Here is a 12065-nt window from a genome sequence, read left to right as displayed (position 1 = left end):
CATAGGTAAAATTAATATTTTACCTGCTTTCTCCAGTTCTGCATAACTCTGTATAGTTAAATAGTAAAGTGAACAGAATAAGTAATGGATAATATACAAAAGAGCATAGTTGTCAGATAACATCATATCAGAGTCAGTAATAATGATAACAGGAGCTTATAAACACCTTACCTCAATTGGCAAGAACAGATGGCTTTTGTTAACATTTAATGTGGTCACATTCATCCTTCACAATGCAAAGGTGTTGGTCTGCTCCATTAGACTATATGTAAGATAACTTGTATGTCCTTGTCTGAAACTCACAAGATCTACACCCGTCTTCATCACTTCCTATTAACCCAGGCGAGTGATCAACCCCACTGGTGTGGGTGATAAATTTAACAGTCGGGGTGTAATGGCCAAAGGTGAACAATGAAAATCACTAACAGTGATTTTGTTTTGGTGCCATGTGCATGTACATATCTGTAGCAAACTGCCACATCCTGATGCTATGAGATCATACCGAGACATTTATTTGGCAACAAGTCCACGAGTAGCAAAAATTGGGATATTTACAGTACTTGCTGTAGTGCAAGGTATAATTTTCTGTGCTGCTATAGGGAAATTCTGTGGCTGCTCCAAATCCACAGCAATATCTAGAGGGAGATAGTTACAACCCAAGTTATTAAAGGAGCTTGGTGGTATACTAGCAAAACAGTTAAGAGATGAATTTAATCATTGTTAACGGGAGTCGTCCCAGAGGATTGGAAGTTAGCGAATGTTGTGCCCATTCACAAAAAAAGGCAGTAGGTAGGAGTCGGGCAACTACAGGCCAGTAGCAAGTCTTACATCTGTAGTGGGGAAATTAATGGAAACTACGTTAAAGGATAGGATTGTTGAACATCTGAAGAACATGTGTTTAGCTCAGAAAGATCATGCCAAACTAATCGTATTGATTATTACGTAGTTGATCAAGGTGGTGCAGTAGACATTGCGTATCTGGATTTCAGTAAGACCTTTGACACTGTCCCACATAAAATACTTAACAATAAACTGAGCTTAGATCCCAATATTGTTGAATGGATTAGGCAGTGGCAGAAAACAGAAGGTTGTAGTCAATGGTGTATATTCGGAGCAAGGTCTTGTTACCAGTGGGGTACCTCATGGACCTGTACTTGGACCTATTCTCTGGTACATCATTTTGCATATGCTTTGTGTCCTTTACTAATCTGTTATTTAGTGTTTTTATTCATAGATGCAAACTTTTTATTATTTTTATTATTTTCTGTCTCTTTTAAATGTTTGTTCTATTTTGGGCATCTAATTATATATCATTCTGTGTACAGTAGAGCATAAGTAATATAGATGGTGTTATTTCAACCTACACTGTAGTTTATGTGCTTTGTGTTTTAATAACATATAAGTACTATGAAAACGCAGCTTTTGAATTGTGATATTTTCCTTAAGTAAACCGGCCATCTGAAAACCTAATTATAACCTGTATGCTATATAGGTAGAATGTGAACCATATGATGGAAAAATAGATGTTAGCCATATACCAGCATTAAAAACTACACTATTACATATATAAATATATGGGTGCAGTTATGGGTGAATATATGAAATTACCTTCAGTCTGCTATCTATTTTCATTACATGCAATTTTAGTAAATATAGGGGTAGTAGTGTAGATGGGATGCATTAATTATTTTGTTGAATTTTGAACATTGTATCTAACATTGTATTCCATTAGGTGAAGATGCAGAATTTAACAAATATAATTTAAAAATAATAAGTTCTAACACAGTAGACCAAAATCAACATTTATATTTGAAGAAACCATACAAAACATTATATTTAGATGGTGAAAAATGTCAAATCCACAAGGTAACCTTGCATACATCGTGCACTCTACCGGCTCTACTGCCAATAAAATGCATGTGTTATTGGAACATATTTATTAGTTTCACAAATTTCAACAACACCCAAAAAACACCCAAATTAGAACAATGTTATAAAATTCATAAATCTTCATTCGGTCTTTTACTTAAAATTTTCCAGCACAAGCGATTGGAAAAGTTGTTGACTTATACCTCATTTTCCTTAAAATTGTCGATTTCACCTCAAACCAAGATAGCCTCGTTGTCAGCTCCTGTCATTGGGTCGACTGAAACCTCCAAATTTCACCTCTTAAAGTCCACCCATGATTGTATTGCCTGGTTTCACCTATTTGAACGGGATGATTTGACCCCTTGCTTCAACAAAGCAGTGCAAACTTCTCTGCACATGTTAAACCAGTCTGTCACAGTTGCAAAAAGTTACTCACCACCTTTGTTGGCATCTCCAGGGCGAAAACAATGAAGTTTTCCATTTAAATCTGTGTAATGGAAAAACACATTACTGCTTCTCACTGAGCATGTAGTTTGGCATCCTTTTCGTTGACAGCATAAAATTCTATAAAATTCTCTTTTTTGTTTCATCTTTGTCTATATTTTTTTCCTGCATGGTAGCTCAACAAAAGATGGCACAACTATGTATCCAATGGCTCAGATTATGGTGTCAGAGAAATGTAACCGCAGTCTCTTTGTGTAATATGTTGCAATAGAAATCTTTGGTCAACGTCATTTTCGGGGTCACACAATAAAGTCATGGCAGGTAGTACAGGATCACAAAGAGTTAACAAGCCAAGGTTGTGGAACAGGAGACAGACAGGATAGTCCAGGTAGCAAGCCAAAGGTCAATAACTGGGAGGTCAAGCATGCTTGCAGGGTATGTAAAATAGGCCTGCAGCAGGCCTTTAAGGCGGTGATCCAAAATTTTTGAATCAAAACAGCTTAACTCACAACCATACAATTTTCTATGGGGCAGTCCTGATATTCAGACACTGTCCAGCTGAGCAGGCCCACTGTTAAGCTGTCCTGCTTTTGGGCCATATGGGAAATCTGATCTCCCCTGATTGGAAGGCAAAATCGCTCATCCCACATTGCTACCTTATGATGTTTTGAAGTGGAGCACTGTGATATGGCTCTGTGGGATAAAGTTGGTGGGTAGTCCTTCTCCTACCCACCTCTGGGCACCAAAGCCACCTCCCCAACAAAGATGCCACAGTTTGCACACCTGAAATGTTGGGGGTACAGAACACCATTGGTGAAATGTCCCTTCTTGCTGAACCCATTTTTTATGTTAACTTGAAAACTTCTAATCTTGCAGTGACATAAAGTTTTCATATTCCTACCTAAACTAGGCTAATGCATTGTCAAGGGATGGCTTTGAAAACTTGGGGAAAGTCTTGAAGAATATTTATATTTCATACATTTGCCACACTGAAGTTCCCAAGGTGTTGTATGCTGCAGTACAGTAGTTTTCCAAATATTGTTATGTGTCTACAAGAACACCTTCCTGAGGAAGCTATGTGGAGTTCTCCCTCTTCTGGAGTACTGGCTTTGTGACGGATCATATCTAGTTGTGTGTGGAAGCAGGACTAGCCATGCTATAGGTATGGGGATAATTGTTCATAGAGGTGGGCAAGACAGACGCAGGGGCAGGGCTAGCCAACACCCCATATAGCTTTAGTAGGTGGGGAGTAGGAGGAGAGTGGGTGGGGATTAGGAGGGAAGTGATCAGTCGTGGTGTGCCCAAACTCTGAATCCGAGCCCAGAGACTAGATCATTGCTGTTAGGGTTTGAGTAGGATAATGAAATGTTATTATCAAAATCAAAGCCTGCAGGATAACCAGGTTCACGTATTTAAATCATAGCTTGTACCTGTGAATATTTTAGAGATATGTAGTTTTCCCTCTGAACATAGCTTGAATTACAGTAAGCTAGCTGTTGGAACAAGGAAAATACTTTTATCTCTCACATCTGGAGTAGCTGTTAGAAAAGATTGCTGTTACTGGATTCTGTAACTGTAGGCAGCTGAACATTCTGGCCTAGGGTGGTCTGTGATGAGTGGCCTCTCACGGCAGTTAGAGCTGTCAGTTTCAGAAAAGAAAAAAATGGCCACAGCATATTAGCAAAAATGCTTCTGTGCACATGATGTGCACATGACACTGTATCAGTCTTCCCCACGTGTTCTTCATAAATGTAGCTCAGGGGCATAATGTGCTTGTAAGCAGATGACCCTCAGTATAAGCTAGATCCAGGAACAGCTAGGGCCAGCTAGCTTGCCTTGGCCAGGCCTAGGGCAGCAAGCCCTGTAGATACTGTACGGACGTAGACAGCCTTATTATTGCAATGAAAAGTTGGCTTAACTTTACATTTTGACTGGATCCAATGCACAATTTGGATGTAATGATATATTGTAACAGATGGCTTGCGGCTGCACTATATTAAGATTTCTCATACTTCATTGTGAACTTGTGCCGCTCTTCCCATGTGTATAAAACAGATGTACAAAATGTTTTGATAAAATGCAAATCAAAAAGGTCTCTCTGTACTTCAACGATAGGGAAGGTACAGTTTTTCCGTTTCAAATCGTTAGTTTTAAATTATACACTTGGATGAAAGTGTATGTATTTCTGAAAAATATTATACTTTGCATGCAATTACTTTAGTAATCAGATGCTTGTGGTTCCTATTGTGTCCTCAAGAATTATCTTTGGTACAGATGGTAAATGATAATAAATTATGGCATTCTATTTATTTTGCAAGTGAATGTATGTATCACCTCCACTTTAATATGAATGCAGACTAATATAATGAATTATTTTAAAATGTACTCCAGTTGTTACAACTGAATATTGTATATTACAGTGTAAATAAATGTGATCACTATATGAATTAAACATAAGTTTGAAAAAGAATACTTTTTGGGTCAAAAGCAGGAATGATAGGTAGAAGGGTTTAGAAGGGTTGAGGTTTAAATTACTACAATATGATGTGAGTCAATACCCCATAGTTATGCATGACAATATCTTACTGGCCTTTGCAGCAGCTGAGTGACATTGAAATGACTTGCTAAGTTTATTGTCTATAGTAATCCCCAAGTCCTTTTCATTTAATGTTTTTCTACAACACAACATAATTTAAGGTATAATTTGCACATGTATTTATTGTTCCAAAATGTATAACTTTGCATTTGTCAGTATCAGATCTCAAATGCCACATCCAAATAAACCATCCACTGAAAAACCTAGTTCTATACTTTTGCTGGCCTCTTTGTGAAACGCGGTTAAGTTAGTCTTTCTTCCACAAAATCATTTTTATTGGATGATATGTATTCCTAAATATTATCACTTAACCATCTTTAAAATAATTCCCCCCACCACAGATAACAGACTCACAGGTCTATAATTACCTTGCTGCGATTTTGATCCAATTTTTAATATTGATAACACTTCTGCTTTACCAGTCTTTTGACACCATGCCAGACAAGACAGAGTACTTGCAGAAGTTCTCTAAGTATCCAGGGATGTATATCATCTGGCCCTGGAGCCTTACCTATTTGAACTTTATTTAGTAGTTTTATTACTTTGTCCTGTGTGAACCAATCATGTTGGTTTTTCCTTGTATACACAGAGGCAAAACATTGATTTAAAACTCTTGTCCTGATCTTAAATAAACAACTTACCAGTTTATTTTTCAATTGGCCAACAGTTTCCTTTCATAGTTTTTTTTTGTCATTAATCTTTTTAAATATTTTTGTGGTTTGTATTGCTGTCAATGACTATATATTTCTTATTTTCTTATTATTGCCCTTTTCCAATTTTTGTTAGCATCTTTGTATTTTATAAAAGATGCTGCTGATTTGATTTATATGCTTTAAGTGCCTTGTGTTCTGGCTGGCTATTAAGCCACCTTGATTTTAATTTACTTGCTTTGTAGTATTTTTGTATTATCACTCATAGGGACATGTTTGTCAGTGTATTAGTTTGAAGATATTCCACTTATTTTCTGTGTTTCTTCCAGAGAACAAATCATCCAGTCTATTGGCTCTAGGGATGCCCATAATCTGCTAAAGTTGGCTTCCTAAAACTCATTGTTTTAGTGGTATCCGTTTGCTTTTGTGAATTCATCTCAAGTGTCACTGTACTATGGTCACTGTTCCCCAAATACACCCTTATTTTATATTTGACAAAAACAATACATTGTTAGTTATCACCAGTTCCAGACATATGTCTTTTCTGCTTGATAACTATCCCAGCTCCAATCTGATAAATTAGCCAGGCCAGCCTAACGAACCATCAAATGAAAGGGGGCATCCAAAGCAAGCAGCTCTGGAATGCTTCATATACATCCTATTGATCCAAGCATAGATATATCTAATCAGTTTTCAAATGTCCCACACCAGGACAACTGAGGAAGAGTAATGTCCACACAAGGGCAACATCTCATGAAAGCCTACCTGGAGCACTCCCTCTTCTGTGGTTGTGGCTTGGTATAGGGGCAGGGCCAAGCTCCGACTTATCATCTGGCAAATCCTGGTGGTCCGGAAGGCAATAGAGCCATATAATTACTGAAAAGCAGTTCATGGGACTGCATGCTATAACTATATAAAAACATAACATGTGGTTGTGTATATCCAGCCTGTACCCCTTTACCTGCATGTACAGCCCACGAATCAGGACTGCTTGCAGCTATTTGTCTTATATAAGGAACAGCCATGTCAAAAAAAATATGACTGTTTTGGGACAAAAAGATCCAAGCAAGAATTAGCTTTCAGGAAAGGGAATGCTTTTGAGGAAAGAAAATTCTATGGAGAGCATAAAATGACAAATAAGTAAAATATAATGTTATGTTTAATCTATATGATGCTGAAAGCATATAGTTTAAGTGTCTTAACATGAAAAGTTATTAAATCTCATTCAGGCAGAAGAATGCGTAATGTAGGCAGGAAAATAAATTATGCTTAAAGGGATTAATGTGATTATGGAGCTATACAGTTTGAATCCATTAGATGATGGTAAGTGAAATACACAAAAAGTTAAGATTGATATATAATGATGCTTACAAAGGTTCTTACTTAAGTAATAATGACAGTGTAAATTGGTACTATTTTATTGTAAATGGTATGCATTACCAAAGTGAATTGTTCATCACCTAATGTTCTTTGTCCTCATACAGTTTAAGGGTATGTGAGGATGCAGGATATACAGTTACAGGAAAAAGTATGTGAAACCCTGGGTTCAATAACTAGTTGACCATTCCTTAGCAGCAATAAAATCAACTTAATGTTTTCTGTAGTTGTGGACCAGACCTGTACAATGGTCAAGAAGAATTGAACAATTCCTCTTTACAAAATTGTTTCCGTTCAAATTGTGGTGTGAATTTTTCTCTTGAGGTCATGCTAAAGCATCTAAATTGAGTACAGATCAACTGGGGGGTCCATACCTTCCTTAGGGGCTTTATTTAGCCCTTCTACCCATTGTAGGGACATATACCCCTAGGCACTTAATTTACCCCTACTGCACATGAGGGGGCCCCTGTTTTGTTTTATCTAATTTATTTTTATATTAATATGGGGAGGGCTAGTTTGCAAGGTTCAAGCAAGATCATGCAAGTTTTCATTGAAAAATTATAAAATTAGAAGCACTTCCATGCCCTCACAAACCAATCACAGATTTTCTCATTCCCTCTAGAGTGTAAGCTTGTAAAGAGGGCCCTCTTTACCTAAAGATTTGGATTGTTTTAGTCTGTCAATTCTAGTTTTGTCAGCCCTCTTTAATACATGCATTATAGGAAGTGCTGCATACATTTTTGACGCTATATATAAAAGATAAATAATAATTAGGGAATTTGCAAGTTGTTTCGCAAGTGTTAACATGCAGCTGGAGTTTAGTCTGATTAGTCGAGTTAACCTTTAACTTGAGGTGCTCACAAGCATCTCTGGTTGAATTGCAGGGCAAGACATTGATGTCCTTCAACGGGATCTCTTGCCAGGCTTTTCTTATATGATCCAGGTTCTTAACTTGTTTGTTCCATCAGAAGTTAGATCTGGTATACAGAGCCAACATATTGATATCAAAGCATTGACTATACAAATATAAAAATACACTTTGCAACATTGTATATTTAAATATTTTGCAGTTATTTTCATTGAAAACTGGTTGTATGAGACTTCTCAATATAATGACAAAACAGCTCTATAAATAAGAAAAATATATACATTTAGCATCATGATTTTTTTTACAGTTTCCACATTTATTTCAGGTGTATTTGATTTAATTCAGAGTAAAGTCTTGTTAGAATGAAATGCATTTTTGGATTGATTTTACTTCAACTCATTTTGACCTTGGTGCTTTTGAATTGCTGTATAATTGGCTTGTTGCAGAGCCTGGTAATTCCCATGCTTTGATTAAAGCCCCCCTGGAAGATAGTAAGGCCAGAAAATATCACTACTTATTGGCAAATAAATAGTTTGATTCACTAACTGAGAACATCTCCAATAAGAAGCAATTTATCAGTTCAGATACAATTTTATAGTTAAATGTCATAGTAATACAGATTATTATTATTAAACTTAAAAAAGTATTTTATTATTGATTATAAATGAAAATGTTCTTGGCTCTAAACATGTAACTATTTTATTCCTTACACAACATATTTCGCCTGATGAAATATATACAACTGTTTGGTTATTTTCACTTTCAGTGGTTGACTTTATTCCACTAGAATTGCCAAAGAATGGCTAACCAATCCTAGATACCAATCCTAGATACCAGCAGGGGCATTAATCAGATGACTTTCCATGCTGTTTTTTCCACTTTTTATGTCTTTTGATACACAGCTGCCATCTGATTTGTGAAAACATTTAAACTAGTGTAAAACAATGTAAAACACAAGTGATAATGTATGATAATGTATCCCTGTCTGTAATCAGCATCGCTGCAGGCTGCCCTGCTTAATTAATTAATTGTCCGGGTATTCCACTTTTTACATTTGTATTATTACTCTGTTTGTCCTTTGATTTGTCTACATTGAAATATTTGTACCTTGTTGGCTATCTTCTCCTCTCACCCATGTGTCTGTGATTTTATTGCGGGGTAATTAATCAACTGGTAAATAATTAACAAGCAGCCATCCCTATATCAGAATTTACATTGGAGGCACAAGCCACTTTCCATCTGTGTGCCACTTTCCATCCAAGTGCCAATTTTCCTAAGTGTCACTGTTTTGGAGTTTACCTAGGAGGACAACAAGGAAGGACAAAGAGGCTCCCTGTGATCAATACTCCACTGAACTGTCATCAAGTGTTGCCTACTGCTTAATGTGTTTGCTCCACCACCATTCTACCCCCATCACCATCTTTATCCAGTTACTATGCTCACAATCCTTTTGTTCCTTCATTCACTCTTATCTATTATCAGTAGAACAGTTATCTCTCTCCAGGCATCAGCACCCCCACACTATGTCTGTATTGCTCCCTCACTACTTTTTCTTCCCCTTCTCTCTTCCCAAGCAGTTTTCAACTTCACCTCCTCACTTTCCCCCACCTCCCGTCACTCCCAACAATCTCTCAGTTCACATAAGTCCTATTCCCACCATCTCTCACTCTCTCTTCTACTTCTTTTAGCAGCTGGGGATATTTTCCCAAATCATGGCCCTCCTGTGGTGCTCTCTTCCCCATTCTTCCCATTCACCATTCTAGAAACTTTAACCTTTGCACTCTGGAATGTACGTTCTCTCTGTAACAAACTGCCTTACATGACCACTTTACCTCTAGTTCCCTGCACCTTCAAGCTCTCAACTGGCTAACCTCTTGTAACATCGCTTCTCCTGCTGCTCTCTCCTATGGTGGCCTCCACCTCACTCACACTCCCAGATTTGATGACAGGAAGGGTGGTGGGGTAGGCTTCCTACTCTCCCCAACTTGTACTTTTCAACCTATTCCCTCCGCTCCATCACTCTCTTTCTCCTCATTTGAACTCCATGCTATCCAACTATTTAATCCAATCTTCTTACGCATTGCAGTTATATACCGTCCCCCTGGCCCGGCTAACATTTTTTTGACCACTTCTTCTCATGGCTTCTTCTCTTTCTCTTCTTTGATGTTCCTTCTGTTATCCTTGGAGACTTCAACATCCCAGTTGATACCCCATTGAGTCCAATGGCTTCAACGTTTCTTTCTATTACCTCCTTTTTTGATCTCAAACAACATATTAACTCCCCTACTCATTATGATGGTCACACCCTGGTCCTTATTTTTTCTAGCATGTGCGCTCCCACTTACTGCTCTAATTCCCCTTTCCCCCTCTCTGACCACCACCTCTTATCCTGCACTCTAACCTTGTCTCCTACTGGCGCCCTTGCACCTCAACTTCGCCTAACCAGAGATTAACTTAAGCTCTATTAACCCTTTCAGGACCGGGATTTTGATACTAAAGGACCAGAGCCGTTTTTGTGTTTTTGCTATGTCTTTCTTCAACTGTAATTTCTCTCTTATCAATTAGTGCACCCACACAAATCATATATTGTTTTTTTCAGCACAAGTAGGGCTTTCATTTGAAACCATATTAAGTATATTAGTACATTGTTTTGTTTGAAATAAACTGGAAAAAGTGTGGAAAAAATGAAAAAAACGCATTTTTTACAGTTTTGTATACATACAAATTGTACACACATTGAACCAATGGGAAAATATTATCCAAAATATATTCATTAACTTGTCCTGATTTGGAAACTACCCAGTATGGCCAAGATTTTCATCTATTTTGACCAGTATAGGACAAATATTGCAAGGCCTCACTTGGAGTATTGTGTACAGTACTGTAGACCATATCTCCAGAAGGATATAGAAATGTTGGAGAAAGTGCAGAGAAGGGCTACTAAAATGGTTTATGGATTACAAGATAAACCTTACCAGGACAGGTTAAAGGATCTTAACCTATATAGCCTGGAAAAAAGACGGGACAGGGGGGATATGATAGAAACATTTAAATACTTAAAGGGAATCAACAAGGTAAAGGAAGAGAGTTTATTTAAAAGGAGAAATACTACCACAACAAGAGGACACAAGCATAAACTAGAGGGGCAAAGGTTTAATGGTAACATCAGAAAATATTACTTTACGGAAAGGGTAGTGGACGCATGGAATAGCCTCCCAGCAGAAGTGGTAGATGTTAATACAGTAAAGTCATTTAAGCAAGCATGGGATAGGCATAAGGCCAAGCTAGATATAGGATAAGGCCAAGTACTAAAGGAAAGTACTCAGAGGTTGGGCAGACTGGATGGGCCTACCGGTTCTTATCTGCCGTCACTTTCTATGTTTCTATGTTTCTATAAATTTCAATGTTACAATTAATTTCTTGCACAGCATATGTGTAACACTGGAAGAAAACACCAAATTTTGTTCACCAACATCCCCTGATTCCAACAAGGCCTCACATGCATGGTTCATGCATTTTTTGAGGAAGCTATGAGGGCAAAACTGGAACATGCGCATTTGAGTTTTCAAATTTGGAATTTTCAGAAATTGGATTACTGGGCCCATATCTCATTTGGGACATTTTGGAAGCCCCCTACTGTAAGTTACCCCACAAAATTATATGTTTATGAACAGTAGACAAGTCAAGGTATTCAACTACAGTAATTTTGACAGTTTTCAGGCAGCTATTTCTTGCACACCATAAGTGCAACAGTGGAAGATTGCAGCATTGAAGGGGTTAATGCTGCACTGTCGCTCTCAGGGAGCGATCAGGCAGCAGGGGAGGGTTGGAGCTGGTCTCTACACTTGTGTGGGGACCCAATCAACACTCAACCCCCTTTCCTGAAGCTTCCTGTGGCAGCTGAAAACACGATTGCAGGCGATGTGGGGGCGGTTTTTGGGGATGACGTACCTGGTACGTCCTGGTCTGGTGGTGACGTATGACCAGGAAGTACCAGGTACGTCCCGGTCCGGAAGGGGTTAACCTTCAGAAATTCTCAACCAATTTACTCCCTCTCCTATCTCAAACATGTCATGCCCTAACAACGCTACCTCTCTCTATAACTCCACTCTCACATCTGCTCTTGAGGATGTAGCCCCAGTTACTACTCGCTCTTCATGACATTCACGTTTCCAACCCTGGCACTGCTGTTCCCGCACTGCTGAACGTATTTGGGGAAAGTCTCATTCCATGTCTGAACTATGTCATGCACTATAAATTA

This window comes from Sceloporus occidentalis, unplaced genomic scaffold (genome assembly GCF_023333645.1).
Source record: "Sceloporus occidentalis isolate IW3139 unplaced genomic scaffold, rSceOcc1.0.p SCAF_254, whole genome shotgun sequence".
Classification (NCBI taxonomy): Eukaryota; Metazoa; Chordata; class Lepidosauria; order Squamata; family Phrynosomatidae; genus Sceloporus; species Sceloporus occidentalis.
Note: the sequence above shows the minus strand (reverse complement) of the source record.